Raw genomic sequence first — 17,119 nt, 5'->3', positions numbered from 1 at the left:
TATATATCCTATTTTAAAAACCAATTCAAAGGTACATAAAACTGTCAGGAGACGGCAAGAAAACAATAGACCTAACAACAAGAAATATTATAGCAATGACCTACTCTGACTGAAGGAGTTAACTCCTCCAACCTGAGGTCGTTATTGTACAGTACTTTGCTCCTTGCTACTACCAGAGGATTTTGTTCAGCATCTTTGTAGTGATGGGGTTAATGGAATACAGACTTAAACCTCTTAAGCCTGACTGGCTTTTCCTAATCCGAATAAAGTCATCAGGCGAGAGCATGAATATACTGGAAATGATGTATTCTGGTTGAAGGAGATTCTGGACTGCGAGGAGGAGGTGGCGGTAGTGTGTGAGCTTGCCTGAATTTAACGTACTATACGTTTTTTTTTTTTTTTTCGTAAGTAAGGTGCTAGAGAAAGAACAAGAGATGTTAAGAAATACAAACTTTTCTATCCTTGCCCTTCCTTATATATAAATATATATATATATATATATATATATATATATATATATATATATATATATATATATATATTATATTTATATATATATATATATACATATATATATATATATATATATATATATATATATATAAATACATATAAATACATATATATATATATATATATATATATATATATATATATATATATATATAAATATATATATATATAAATATATATAAATATATATATATATATATATATATATATATATATATATATATATATTATATATATATATATAAATATTATATATATATATAAATATATATATATATATATATATATATATATATATAAATATATATATATATAAATACATATATATATATATATATATATATATATATATATATATATAAATACATATATATATATATACATATATATATAAATACATATATATATATATATATATATATATATATATATATATATATATATATAAATACATACATACATATATATATATATATATATATATATATATATATATATATATATACACGACAGGGTATTGATCGGAAACACGTAGGTTTTTGCAGGTAAAAAAGAAACATGGCGAGTTTCTATCCCATTTTTTCTTTGTTCATTCTGCAAAAACAAGAGTTATGAACAGATTCTACTTTATTCATATTTCGTCCTTTCTGCTGGAAGAAAAAAAAAAAAAACATTCATATGACAATGTACTGATTGCAGGTTCATGAATCAGCGCCTAGGCATTCCAAAGTACGAGGTAAAAGATGAATATTTCAAGGTTAACAGGAAGACGAGGAAAATTACAGGGAGTATTAAGGCCACGCTTGTGTCTTTATTTATCAAGGCGCAAATTGGTGGTTACGATGAGTTGGTAATTCTGTGAGAAATGCTACGAGAATCTATATTGAGAGGTTGGAATCAAGGGAAGAATTTCGAGGGAATAAAATGGGAGAAAATAATTGTTTCTAAATAAGGGACCTTAAAATGAGACAGAACCTAGAAAATCTCCGAGGAACAAAGAAGGACAGGAACCGCGAAAAAAAGGTAGTAATCTCTGTGGAACAAGGTAAAAAGAAGATTGTTTTAGCGCCACCCGACCTATTGTACGTATCTTCAGCTAATCCTCAATATTCCTCTACCTCTGGGAACTTACTATCTGGGGAAAAGCTGTCACAGCTTCCAGACCCAGCAATGCTAGGCTACACTAGAAATTAAGACAGAGAAGTAGATTTTGTGGTGTGGTCCCTCTCAACAGGTCTACATGTAATGGATTATGATGAATGCTCGTAAAAAGGCCCAGGAGTCTAAATAATGTCTCCAATATCCCCTTCATGTTCGTATCAAGCACATATATTCTCCTAACTTCTGACGACTATGTTATGTTGCAAGTTAGTCATAGAAACTTGTGCGTTAATACATTCCACATCAACCCTCCCATAGTCGAAACAACTTTAGTAACCTATACAAGCCAACCTCGAACCAATTTGTTTTGTTGAGAGTGATCAATGGAAGCCTTGGATTGTTCAAATGACGCACACTCTCCAAGGAACATTAACGAAACCAAAAAGAACAACCTACACGGAGGCACACAATCTGAGACAAATCACAGAGCATCAGAGATACGCGTAACCCACTTTTATAGACTCTAATTGCATGTTGTTGTGTGTGTTGGCATCTCCAGGCACCAAATGGCACCACATGACTCCGCACCGTGGAGATCCTAACACTAGGTTTCGCAGCACCATTCTTGCCACCTGTCCAGCCAGAATACAAACTGGGACATTTGTATCTGTGGTAACCGAAAATTACTTTGGTTTTCCATAGTAAAATAGCCGTTTTTCTTTTTTCTTGGAATCTGGAAACAGTGAAGTGACCTTGGCTGCAGAATGTTAGGTGCAGTTGCCTTTCCTCGAATTTTTTCTCTTCTCCCAAAAAAGGAAACAATAGCACACACACGCGACCTGGACCTCACATAAGATACTCAGCAACTGTAATTTGCCAGAACAGACGTACAAAAAGCGGCGTGACTCACAAAAGAGCCATTCTCTTGCCTCGTCCCTCTCGCTTCCCCCTGACAAAAGACACTGAATTAGCCTGCGTGGCAGCGGCACACCCGGGCCCCCGGCACTGTGCAGGCACGGGTTTTGCAGACGGCTGCCGGCCACCAAAGAGCCGCCAGGCCTCATGGCACCCACTGGGCCTCACGCCTGCCATGATAAGGTGAGGCTGGCAGAGCAACACAGAAAATGTCGAGGAAAAATACACGTGCATGGAGGGATTTTACCAACAAATAGATATAAATATTTGTTTTTGTAGGAATCATATAACGCTGAAAGCATATAGAAGCTGAAACTAGCAAAGAATTTTTCAAAAAAAAAAAAAAAATCAAGATCTGTTGTTTCTAATTTCCAGGACACATTGCGATGGAAATTTTACAAAGGAAAAACAGAACGAGGAAGAATGAGCAGAATAGTTGCATATGTGAAAGACTGAGACTACCGGTTAACTTCTCCATTACATTTGCTGATAAGAGTGGTGAGTGTGTAGCCACATCAGTGATACATGAGCCTCTAATTGGGGTGAATGGAAGTGGACAGCTCAGAAGAATAGTGACGAGAATAGTAGCGACGACCCAGAGAGAGAGAGAGAGAGAAAGAGAGGAGGGGGGAGGCAGTTGCATGGGCAGCAGGGAGAGTGTAGGTGTGAAACTGGAAGAATGAGGTAGTGGGAAAATATGCAGTAGCGATACAGGGGGGGAGGATGAAGGAAAAAATAAAGGTGCAATTGAAGAGATGAAGAATAAAATCGAGGAGAAGCTGGGGAAGAGACTAAAAATGCACGAGAAGGAAAAACAATAATATAAAGGAAGAAGGTGACATAAAGCTTGAGAGTGCAAAACAGGCTAGGTAACTAATGGGAGAGACGGGGAGAATGAATAAAAATGAAATATATCCGAAGAGAACGAGATAATGGGGAGAAACTGCATGAGTGAGGCTGGAAGAGTAATGGAAATGAGAGAAGGCAGTTCATTCGTTTCATTCTTCTTCCTCGTTTGTCTCCCTCAGAAACCCATTCCTTTTCGCTGGACAGGTGCATGCATCTAAATTAGTACACAGTAAACTATCTATCTATCTATCTATATACCTAGGCTGCTTCCCCCAAGGAAAGGAAGGTAGCCGAGACAGGACGACTCACTCTCCATTTACTCATCCAATCAAACACATTTATTCGCATCTTAGCCCCAAAAGGGAGAACGGACAGATCCTCACCGCACCACACCGCACAAGGGTCAACTGCACAATGCAATCAGTGACAGTAAACAACAGCGTTAAAACAGAATTCCTTACTATAATGGGTTCAAGCAGTTTCAACATAAAATATAGAGTAGATCTACATGGAAAGTGAGAAATAACCATACTTCATTCACTTTAACTTGACCTAAAATTACCATCCCTCCATCTTGAATACTGAGCTGTAGCAAGAGGATAGACTTAAAATATGATGCTAGTCACGAAGAAGTTTTACGAAATTTATGTGAGGCCGGAGTATTGTCTCATTCTGCCATCGAGCTACAAAGAATAAGCTGCAGAAGGAAGAAAATCTCCGTCAAATTAATGTGGAAGAAAGAATATTTATGAGAATGAGGTGACAGGAAAGACAGAAGATCGAGATCAAAATGATGGGGGAATGTATGTGAAGGGTTGTAATGTACGATTCTGGACATGAATACTTCTCCATTTCATAACGATAAAGAAAGTAACGAACGATAATCTCTGAAAACTAACGATGCGATCCTAGAAGCTAAACAAACTTTTTAGAACATCATATTACAGTTTCATAATTCTGCGACCAAAAAAATGAAACGAAAATTTGCCCGCGAGTGAAGGGCTTGTTACTCAGTAGGTGCAGTAGTGTCAGGACACTGCATCATGCAAAAGATGATAACTGTAACAGTCAATCCTTCATTATTCTCTTCGAAGTGCAGGGACCCAAGGTTATACTACCACACTCCAGTACACTTTACGGCAGATAACCAGTCTATTTCCCTTGGTGGCAGTACATGATAGAAAAACCTCCAGCCACCTGCTGATGACCGAACTCATGTACACGACAGGGAGGTCACCCCAGCTGGATCATTATAACTTCTAGAACACCGAGGGTCCATTTATAAATAAAGACTTTAACAGCAATGTTGAACAAATATACAGGCAAATAATTAAAACTCAGCTCCTATGACTCTTTCTCAGCTGAATAAAATTGACTGGCCTTTGCTGGAATAAAATACAAAGAGTTGTTTTATTCATGGAAGAGTTAATGATTCTCGTATTAACATTCAGGTATCTGTAACACACTCTCAGCAGAATGAATTTGTCTGGCCTTAGCTAAATTATAATACTAAGAAGTGTCTCATTCATGGAAGAGTTACTGGTTCGAGTATTAACACTCAGGCACCCGCGACTCACTCTCAGCTGACTAAAGTATGGTGCCGGCAGGAATAACATATTGGAGACCTTCCGACAATGAAAGGGTTCAGACGGGTACAGTCAAGACAAGAGCTGTCAAGAGTACTTTTTTCTTTATACAGGTGTGGTGTGTGAAGCGAGAACTTCTTTTTCCAAGTTCTCTAATTTCCCCTCTAACCTGTATGCCACACTTCCGCTCTCTCTCCTTTCTCGCTACTAACGCCTCCTACCCAGTACCCACCCCAACTCTTCCTCCTCCTCTCTCGCCGCTAACCCTACCGTTTGACTCCCTCTCTCCCTCCTTCCTCTCTCTCTCCTCCTTAGACGTCTCCTGGCGTTCCTGATTTACCTATCTGTACCCGCCTGTTGTGAGAATTGCCAGTGAGTTTAGTGACCTGTGGACAGTGTCGTGCTGGTGTGTTGTAGTGACCTGTGACAGTGTTGTGCTAGTGTGTTGTAGTGACCTGTGATGTTGTTGTGTTAGTGTGTATTACAGTTGAGTGTTGGGAGTGCTGAGAGCTAGTGCAGTTGTGTCGTGATATTGCTTCTCCTTTGGTGTTAAGTATAACTGTGAATTACATTACCCTTTTGTGATTTCTGTGCGTGGTGGCTTCCTCTACGGAGAGTTGTGTCCCCGCTGCAAGGTTTGAGAAGGATTACCTGGTGTTAAAGGAAGAACTTCTCAAATTAAAACGGGAGGTACAGGTTCTCAGGCAAGAGAAGTAACAATAAGTAAATTGTTGGAGATGTTGGAGGGGAGAGGAAAAAAGGCTGAAGGTTGGACACTTGTCCACATGGCCGCAACAAAATTCACCCTTGAAAAACAAGCGGAGACATCTTTTTATATTTTCATCCTGCCACTACCAGACCATTGTATTCATCTTAGAATGCCCCAGTAGTAAAAGGAGTAGGGAAGACTCTACTTAACTTCCTCCGTACCAAGCTTGAGAAAATCAAAAAATATATATATAGGTCACTGTATTAAACAAAAAGGGCATCCCAAGGTGGAAAGGATTAGCTTTCTCATGATCGGACGACTTTAACATTTTATTCTATCCAACTTCAATTATATTAAGATATGAGTGAGCCATAAGAGACTACGGGTGTCAGTACAGTCCCAGCTTATTCTGTTATGATCGTGAAAACTCTGGTGTCTTACTCCACTAATCCTAGGCGATTTCATTCAGTCCTGAGAGTGTTCAGTTCCGTCTTCGTACCATTTAAGCAGAGAATCTAAATATTGCTTCTCCCTCAAAAAAAAAAAAAAAAAAAAAAAAAAAAAATGCACACCAGCTCGCTCCCACTCCCTGCTTCTTATCAGATCACATACATCATCATCATCATTCTCCTCCTCCCTCTCGTCATCACCATATTACACCAGATGTGAAGAAATGGGAGACCCAAGTTACATTAAAGGGTGACAGATGAAAACTACGAAAGAAACCGCACGTGGAACGTTCGGCACTACGTCTGTAATTTGTCAAAGCTCATATTGCAAAGGGGCCTAGTTCATGTAAATATAATTTTTGGAAGATATATATATATATATATATATATATATATATATATATATATATATATATATATATATATATATATATATATATATAATATGCAAAATAACCACAGGAGAAATGAAAGGAGCGACAGTGAGTACTTTAGTATATTACGTCTGAAGTTGTAATATACGAAAGTACTCACTGTCGCTCCTTTTATTTCTCCGGTGGTTATTTTGCATACATATCTTCACGGTAAAGTGAAGTTTCTGCATAGATAGATAGATAGATAGATAGACAGATATATATATATATATAGATAATGTGTGTATCGATATAAGAGGAAGATTGATAAACTGCTTGCAAATAAACGAGTTAAACTATTCTTAAATGAATTACCCTAAAATGATTGGCTAACGTTTGCCCTCAAATGAGACAAAATTTCTCGTCTTAAAGTTATTAAAAAACGAAAAAGAAAAAAGAAAATACTGTGCGATATGGTATGCTACGATTCAATACTGAATGTTAAAAATACCTTAAACAATTCATTCCCAATCCCCAACCAACAATTGTCCCAGCTCATTATACAGTTATTTGTAATAAGGGAAAGTGGCTTTTATTCCCATGAACAGTAACCTTCTCAGGCCGAAGACATCTCCATACGATATTATTCATTTTAGAAGCTACTTTCGTATTGGGGAAGTAAATCATAGGCTTTGATTACCCATTCACTCCTAAGAGCCCTTATATAGCTGAATAAAATCGTCTGGAAGTACTGTCGCCAAAATACTGTTATGTTTAAGAGCCAAAAGGATGAAAAAGGATGCGACTACATCGCAATACCGCAGAGCATTGAATGAAAGTCTATTACATGTTTTCATTTATCCTTTCCTATAAAACTGCCTGAGCATTACTCTTACACTGAGCTTTGGCTTCCGCTGGAGGGACTATTGCTATCTTCTCACGCGACAAAGATCCTTAACCCTTTTCAGTCTATATGATGGCCAGATGTTGTTAGACTGGAAGCTAAATTTCACACACAGAGATTTGTTCCTACCGCAGGACCATGGCTAATTGAATGTCACGCATCCATGACTTTGTATTCCAGCAGTTAGCGTGGTTCAGTTTGGTCAGATGAAGACAGACCGGCAATAGAACATAGGACTATGGAGGGGTGGGGGAGCCTTCTTCTTTCTAAACCTCTTTGATGCTGTGAATATTTCTTTATGTTTTAATTTTTACTTGTTGTACAACCAGCAATTTTATTCAACTGAGAAGTGTGTTTTAGTTGTGAAAGTAATAGTGAAGGCTGTATCTAACCCCTCCAGATCGAAAAGTCTCTGACTGAATAATATCAGCCAAAGGTAGCAAAAACAAGTGGTTAAACTCTTTAGCTAAAGAACTGTTTATATTTTATTCTTGCTGTCTCAGGATGACTATTCAGCTTAGGAGAAACTTACCGAACTGAAGGAATTAGATACAGCCTTCATTATGAGTCTTTGATACGAGAGGTGTTTCTAAACTAAAGATAATAATCTGGCTTGTTTGAAACTCATGTTGCTTAAGTGAAGAACTCAATTTTTGAATTTCACACAATATGATGCTAAAGACATGTCCTATCACCCACCAAAACCATTATAAAGTATTTATTCCTGTCCTTTTTTTCCCTTTGTATTTCCTTTAGTACATTACCAGTCAACTTCCCCTTAACCACTTCACTACGATGATGTACTATACATTTTCACCTGGCTACCTCCAGGCGACTTTATCCAGCTTGGAAGAGACATGTGTAAATGGTGGAGGTTAGATGCAGTGTACATTAACCCATACATATTTAAACGTTTTATATATCAACTGAATATAATCGTATGATAAGTGCAAGATTAAGCTGGAAATCACGTCCACGGGTTGAACAGATTAAGTCCTTCAGTCCGTTATAGCAAATATCGTTTTATTCTCGGTCTCATCTGATGATGTTACTTTGCGTTGGGGAGATCTTTCTTAATGCTGGATATTAATGTAGTTTCGTTGGTGGATTCGCAATCCCACTCTAATTTCACACTGAGTGACTAGCTGGCCGGTTTCCTGTAACCCAGGAAACTACTTACCATGTTACACGGTAACCGTACAACTAAATAACGCATGATGGTCTAGTGGGTTAAGGCGCTCCAACCAAATGAGGCCTGTTAAGGGCTTACATCTGAGGAATGGTCGTAGTTTATTGCCCACTTAGTCACTCAGGGGTGGCCTCGTTTGGACACTCTCGTCTTAAATGTCGGGACTGAATAACCTAGAAACGTATCGCTGAACCCCTGATGAGGCAGAGGGCTGGAGGATAGACAGATAGACCATCTTCCACAAGCCGAATAAAATCGTCTTGGGGTTGCAGGAATAGAGCGAAGTGACGTCTTCGGTGGGTTAATACACATTCAGCCATTCGTCTAGATCCCAGTTCCTCCCTACCTCCACCTTCACTGCTTCCAGCCTGCCCCTTCCCTCCTCAATCTCCTTAACTTCTCCAACTCCCTACCATCACCTTTCAATTTCCTGTCAATTTCCCATCTGCGTGACGAGACTCACATCGCCAGCCACCACAAGGAATACAGAGGGAGGAAGCGAGGGTTATTTCTTCTGATAGATCTCCAAATTCATATCATCAGGTGGGGAGGTGGCTAGGGAAAGAGAGGTGATGTCTGGCAGGGAGTGGAAAAGAGAGACGAACTGAGCTGCGGATAAAGAAGAGGGGAAGGAGAGGTATTTGGGAAAGAATGAACGAATGAAGCATGAAGGTAGATAAGGGGATACAAAAAAGGATGAAATCATATAAGAGGGGAAAGTGGGAAAAGAAGGAAGGTGAGAACAGACTGTCTGAAGAGTGAAGGCGTGGGAAAAAAAGACAAAGAATTGGCAGCGACAGGTGTCCAAGGAGGGAAAATTAGGCGCTTCGAAGAAGGAAATGTTTTGGGAAAGACAAGGTTAAAAGGGAAGACTGACGGAGAAAAGGGAGAAACGGAAAAGAAGTGAGAATGGAAATAAGGGAAAACGAAAGCAGAGAATATGAACAGAGAAGGGACTGGGATGGTAAAGAGAGACTGTGAGAAAAGGAAAAGTATGTGAAGGATAAAGGAAACAGTAAGAACAGCAGAATTGGATATGGAGAGAGTGGAGTGCCAGAAACGGAAAGGTGAGAGAAAGAGGAAAGATTTATGAGAAAATGGTAAAGGGAGAAACGGAAAAGAAGTGAGAATGGAAAAAAGGGAAAACGAAAGCAGAGAATATGAACAGAGAAGGGACTGGGATGGTAAAGAGAGACTGTGAAAAAAGGAAAAAGTATGTGAAGGATAAAGGAAACAGTAAGAACAGCAGAATTGGATATGGAGAGAGCGGAGTGCCAGAAACGGAAAGGTGAGAGAAAGAGGAAAGAGATATGAGAAAATGGTATAGGAACGGTAATGGATAAAATGAAGAGAATGGGAAAGGGGAAACGAAGAAATTAGATAGAGAAAAATGCCTGGGGGAGAAGAGTTAATAATGAGGAAAAGATGTGGAGAGGATAATGGGAAAAAGGAGGGTGGAGTAGAGAGGGAATGGAAAAGGTGAAAAGAAGTAGAAAATAAAGAAACAAATGAAGAGAGAGAGAGAAAATAATGAAAAGACAAATGTGCAGGAAGGAAAACGGAAAAAAGTACTGGATATAAGGAAAGATGAAATAAATGTAGTCATGAAGGAACAGCGATCAAACGGTTGGAGGCTGAGGGGAAAGGAGGTTTGTGGTGGTGGGGGAGAGGTAGCAAGGCAAATGAGATCAGCTAAGTATCACAAAGAAGAAGAGACGTGTGATAGAAAAAGTAGATTTACACTGATGACCTGTATGGAACAAAGTAAACAAATTTCCCTAAACGCAACACTGATACCCCCACCCATACCTAATCATCTATGTTCGTCCTATTTGTCTATCAACTTTCTGCTCTGGATATTAACAAGAGAGCGTCGGAGAGCTGCCAGTATGATGGCGCACCAGCATTATTTACATCAGGCTACCCATTCCTCACACACATTCCATAATAAATTATCTCAGCCTCTGCATTATCATACATCCAACCCGCCAAGAATTTTATCACCCGCATCGAAATACCCGACAGACTCAGCAGTAAATGATTTTCTGGATCAGTTCATTGGAAGCCCTGAAATTCCTCGTCCGGGTAACCTATCTATCTATCTATCTATTGCCAGACGCCTCAATCCGGGTAACCAACACCACGAAATGAATTAATCTTAAATTCATTACTGATGGCGGCGTATCATTCTCAGGCACCAGCAGCACAGTAGCACCTCACCACATCCACACTGGGAGCAATTGATGGGTATGAGCCTTTGATCATATTAAGTTCTACAAATCCACGGTGAACAGTTTCCCCTTCCATGCAGTGCTCTAGGTAGGACCAAAATTCTCTCTCTCTTCATTCTACATGGCAGGTGGAAGAGGAAATCAAATGGAGAGGAGTGGGCATCGGTATGTAACTCCAGTTCGTATATGGCAAGTTTCTCTTAACCTGACGACGCCTGTCTCATGTCAATTCACTTGATGCTGAAGTGTTGTAAATCTGGTGGACTGATATGGCTGGTAACCAAGGAGACTCATTTCTACCTCATAAGCAAGGTTCATCAAATATCATCCAACCATGTCTTAATCATTCAAGATATGTGAGTGGATCATTTCTGCCAGAGTAACACAGACTAGGATCTTCGAATGACAAAGAAAAAGGCTTCATTAGTCTATCAGGAACAAGACATCTTCGAAGATTAATAGAATACTCTGGAGACAGGAGAAATAAATTGCAAAAAGGCGTCACAGTACTGATGGGGTTAACAGTGTCAAATCATGCGAGTGCAGTGTCGTCCTCTCCCTGTGTCGTGCTCTCCTTCTGGCTCTAATCACAACAACAGCCCGCTCGTGTTCACAACAACGTTACTGATTACATGCCTTTCATCTTGCTGTCGCTGACCCCCATCCCACCAAACACCCCCCCCCCCTCCACACACACGCATGCATGTACGCACATATATATTCTCTCTCTCTCTCTCTCTCTCTCTCTCTCTCTCACCTTGCATCCGTCACACTTACTTTTTTTTTTAGCGATTTTTCCTCAAGTACAGAGCGTCCTCATGAACACTGAAACAACCCGTCTCCTCTTTCTCCTGCCTACCCCTTGCATCCTTTATCCTTGTTCTTCCTTCTCCTCACATTTCCTCTTCTGCTCCTCCTCCGTTCTTCCGTAAGTCCCCTTCATCCTTCAGTAATCGAAACTACTCTCCCAGCTACATCACCCAACCACCTCTCTCTCTCTCTCTCTCTCTCTCTCTCTCTCTCTTAATGTAATAATTTAGCCAGCAGAGGTTTTAAGAGCACTTTCCTCCTCTGTATTATTCTTCGTTTAACTTCTCTGTTATTCTCCACGCAAGTTTGTTCGTTTTTGCTACACTTTTCGTTCTTGGTGTTTCTATTTTTCGTTTAATTTTTTGTCAGCCCTCACCTTAGTAATCGGGAAAATTTGCAACTTTCCTTAACTCATTTCTTCACTGACTGCAGGCTTTTCCACAGTCGTTCTTTGAGTTTGAGCTCTGTCCCTTTTACTGGCTTCCTAAGTGGTTCTGTGTGTTGTGTTACCTACGACTTAGCAAGTAGGGATGACTTTTGTCTTATACTTTTCTTAAGGTTAATGGTTTATGGTTCATTTCGTTATAACTAATTAGGACTCAGGGATCGGTGTTTTGATTCATGAATTTGTAAAAAATCACGCAGAGTTAATTTACTCTATAAGTTAGTTAAATTTTTTATAGTGTTTACTGATCTCATAATATGGTTCAGTTATATCTGATGGTTTGGGGATTATTATTAATTGGTCTTTTGTTTATTTTTATTATTGCCCACAATGCTAAGCAGAGGCGATGTGGAGAGGTGTGTGGGAGAGACGGAGAGTTAGCGAACGGTCTCAGTCTGGAGCAGAGCAGAGTGTCTGGTGCTTCGTGTGGCACAGGACGGCTAAGCAGTGGGTCAGCACTACCACATGAAAAGTGTGGGACTTCTACTGGGGCAGTGGGTGAGGTCCTCAACCCCCTCTAGCCGATGACGCCATTTTCATTATATGCTTGCTAAACGATTACATTTAACTCAGAAAAGATCTCTTGTATTCAGTGGATTACTTGAGGCTATATCTAAATTCATAGGTTAGAAAATTTCTCTAGAGATAAAAACATCGTCCAGAGACTGTGAGAAAAAGAAAAAAGAAAAGACATCTGCTTCAAGGGGATAAAATATGTGATTACAGGGGAAGGACTAATAATGATGTGTTTACGCAGCATACGGGAATAGAGCACAGTATGGGAATGTAAGGACCTTGAGTGGCCTTGCGAGAAAGATTCTTAAGATGAAGGGTAACAAAAATAATCGAGGGTTTTATTCAGTTTATAGGTCTGCGTCTGTCTCGTCCAAGTACATACAATGATCAAAGGTTCACGGTAATTTTTAAGCCGAGCCCGCTTGTTTGTGTCTACTGTATATATGCTCTTGTAATTTGCATTTTGCGTTTGTGTTCTTGCTTGATTTTATGTTAACATTTTGCATTCCCGTTTGTGTGTATTTGTGTGTTTGTGTTTGCTGTACCAATATCTGTGAATTAATGTGTGTGTGTGTGTGTGTGTGTGTGTGTGTGTGTGTGTGTGTGTGTGTGTGTGTGTGTGTGTGTGTGTGTGTGTGTGTGTGTGTGTGTGTGTGTGTGTGTGTGTGTGTGTGTGTGTGTGTGTGTGTGTGTGTGTGTGTGTGTGTGTGTGTGTGTGTGTGTGTGTGTGTGTGTGTGTGTGTGTGTGTGTGTGTGTGTGTGTGTGTGTGTGTGTGTGTGTGTGTGTGTGTGTGTGTGTGTGTGTGTGTCAACAACAATAGCCAGCATTCCCGCTGTAGGTTATGACAGGAGCCTGGGTGAGTGAGGCTTGCCCCACCAACTCACTTTACACCATATTGATTTTGTTACATTTCTAACTTATATTACAGCCACATGCAGTATACAGTATCTAATATAAATAGTTGCAAACATACATACTGGCAAATAACGGATGCATTCAGTTTCTCACACTTCACATGCGCATTCACACACAGACTACAATCTCGCTTATCTAAAAATTCACAAACATACACACGTAATTACTCATATACATATACGCACTACCACATGCATACACCAGTATACACATTTACTCCCAGAATCACAAATGCTTTATCAAACATTCACACGTCCACTCGCAAACATATGAATAAGCACAGTTATTCACATACTCATTCATAAATATATACATCCATACAAATAGTTACTGTTGTTCATATATACATACACCCGCTTACACTCAAAATGGAGCCGGCAGCTCTGTTGACCAGTTAAATAAACGTTCATCAACTCCCCCTCTATTCCCTGATGGGGGTGATTGTGGACTGTGGAAGAAGGGCAACTTTCAGCCAACAGTTCACAGGGTTCACGTTTTGGATGAACCTGGAGCTACAGCAGCTATTACTAATGGGTTATTCACTACACTGAGGCCCCAGTGTAACTTAATTTTCTTGTTATTATTTAACCAACTTAATACATGAGCTTATATTCTTCATTGCATTACAATTTTTTCATCGTTGCTCCGGGTTTGCAAATCGGTCACCTGCAGTACTATGACATTCGAGTAACTGAACCCGGTGTTCCACACTAGCGAATTTTTCGGTGCAGTTTTCCCACTGGGATAACCGTGTTCTGTCTCATGCTGTTAACTTCTAGTTAATAAGGCGTGCAAGACTTGTTTTAAATCCTTTTCCCTTAACGTCGCCCCAAAGCCATGACATAAATTCTGAGATTAATCAGTAGGTGGGGGCGCTCACCATCCACTCACTTGATGTAATGCTACTCTCAGGTGTCTGCCCTTTCCTCTCCTCCATCCTTCGTTCCTTCCATCCTCTTCTGTCTTTCCTTCATTCTTTCCTCGTCCTTCTGCCTAAGGGTGACTTTGCACTCCCTCTTCTTACTTTCTTTCCTTCAGTCTTTCCTCTTCGTTCTGCCTTGTGGGTGACTCTACACTGAGTGACAAGCAAAATGATTTCCTGTACACCAGGAAACCATTTACTATGGTAGCTGGTAACCATATAACCAAATTATGGCGCCTGGTGGTTTAGTGGGTAATTAAGGCATTCCAATCAGATTGAGCCGACGAAGGTTTATATCGAAGGGATGGTTGGGGTTTATTGCTCACGTATTGCCACTCAGGGATGAGTGAGGCTGGTCACTCTCATCTTAAATGTCAGGACCAAATTGCCTAGCCCCGGGCTCCTACGCTCCTCATGGGGCAACGTAGGATTGGATGATGGATGGATGGATGGATCAGTATAAGAATATGGTGTCCGTTTTCGAATACTGTAAAGTCATCGAATCATTGCAGTTGAACAGCTGTTGCTAACTCAGCGACACACAGGTGGGAGAGCAGCATTTCATTTCCGGCAGATGTCTCTTTTAGTTAGAATGATGTAGAGTTTCTGAAATAAATTTATGACTGATATGGACTGAAGTTTGTTAGTATGGGTGTGAATTTAAATGCATTCACTAAAAACAGATATAATGACGCTGTTTGGGGGCTTCAGTGTAATCAATCGCCCTGTACGACTAGTCACACTCACATACGTATTCACAAACAGGCATATACCCAGATAAACTCACACATAGGCATTCACAAAGAAATCCATGCACTGAGTAATTCAATCATACATACTGGTAGCACAAACTCTGACACACACACACACACACACACACACACACACACACACACACACACACACACACACACACGCAAAATCGTGAAGCGTTCCACATTTCTTAAAGCTAAATTTGACTAACTGAGAAATAGAGACGGGACCCCACGAGCGTAGCTCATTTCCTGTATATCACAATTAGGTAAATACACACACACACACACACACACACACACACACACACACACACACACACACACACACATGCACACACGGGTCGAAAAACATTAACATAGGCCTACCTGTAGTGTCCCTATGAATTTGTTTATCGTTGTAGTAACAGTGAGGAATCGGGAACTGCAAATGGAGAGAGGGGATACAAAAGAATACATTAGGCCTTTACAGTCTTCACTGTCTGAAAACTCTCTCTCTCTCTCTCTCTCACACACACACACACACACACACACACACACACACACACACACACACACACATTTTTCTCTGCTCCCCTCTATTGTCCTATCCATCTCCCAATCTTCTTCAGTCCGCAGTCTCCTTGTTATCATTTCATTCTTTTTCCTCCGACCTCTCTCATTCCCTTTCGTGCACACTTTCCTTCTCACACTCACTTTTAACCAAGTTCATATTCTTATTCTCTTATCATTCCCTACTAATTTCATTCTCATGCACATCACACACACACTCACTGCAACCCTCTTCCTCACGTTGTTTATATTTCCCCTCTTAGCCTCTCTGCATCTTCGTCTCTCATTGCATCTCCCGCTATGACAAAGCACTTTCTTCCTCACGTTGTTTATATTTCCTCTCTTAGCCTCTCTGCATCTTCGTCTCTCATTGCATCTCCCACTATCACAAAGCACTCTCTCTTTCACTGCATCTTCCACTTTCCTTGCATCCCTCAGTTTCATTTCTGTCTCCGCTGCCCTACCCTTCCCATTCTCATTTTCATGTTGGTTATCTGTTTATTTCCATTCTAACTGACACCCATTCCTACTCCAGCATCAACTTGCACTCCTGTTCCTTCCTCCACCTGTCCCCAACTTTTCGCACTCGCACTCCGACTCCGGGATTTACCTCCATCCCTAAAACACATTTACACTTCCATTGTAATTTGGCTCTCATCCTAGATTTCGATCCAGCCTTCAATGCTCTCTTACATTTTCACTCCCAAACACGTTTACACTTCTATTGTAATTTGGCTCCCATCCTAGATTTCGATCCAGCCTTCAATGCTCTCATACATTTTCACTCCCATTTTACTCAAGCTCCCATTTTTCTTTTTGTTATGGCGAAGGGAGCGAAGAGGAACACTGTCAGATATGTAGTAATGTAGTGAAGCAAAGCACCAAAACTGAGTTTCGGGAACTATTATGGCTTTATTAGACCTTTGTGCACTTGGAGAGTTTACGAATATAAGAAAGCAAAACTTGTTACGTAAGTGAATTTTCTTAGAATTCGCCACCATATTTCTGAAATTAGAAACTCCAAAGTAAGCACTAGAATTCACCTATCTTGGAAAATGTTAAAACTACGGTGAAATTATGCATTTCACTGAGAAGTTTATGGAAAACAAATGGGAGTTACCTAAGAGACTAAGTTCACAACCGTATTACCGAAGAAAAAACAAAAAGTGCCAATTGAGCACTAAAATAAGTTTATCTTCTAAATTGATAGCTACTGGAAAGTCAAAATCCCTACGGTTTCTCGGACGAACACAACCGACAGCTTTAAGTGATGACACCCATTACTTGAATTCAATGTAACGCAATCTCACTCTCCCAAGCTGTTTGCCACCCCCATTCCTTATCTCACCGATGCTTTTATCACAGCTTCCAAGCCCTGTCCCATGAATTCAAACTGTCACTCTTCTT

Source organism: Coenobita brevimanus, chromosome 23 (genome assembly GCF_032717465.1).
Source record: "Coenobita brevimanus isolate Jiangsu-jjx chromosome 23, ASM3271746v2, whole genome shotgun sequence".
NCBI lineage: Eukaryota > Metazoa > Arthropoda > Malacostraca > Decapoda > Coenobitidae > Coenobita > Coenobita brevimanus.
This window is presented reverse-complemented; position numbering follows the sequence as displayed.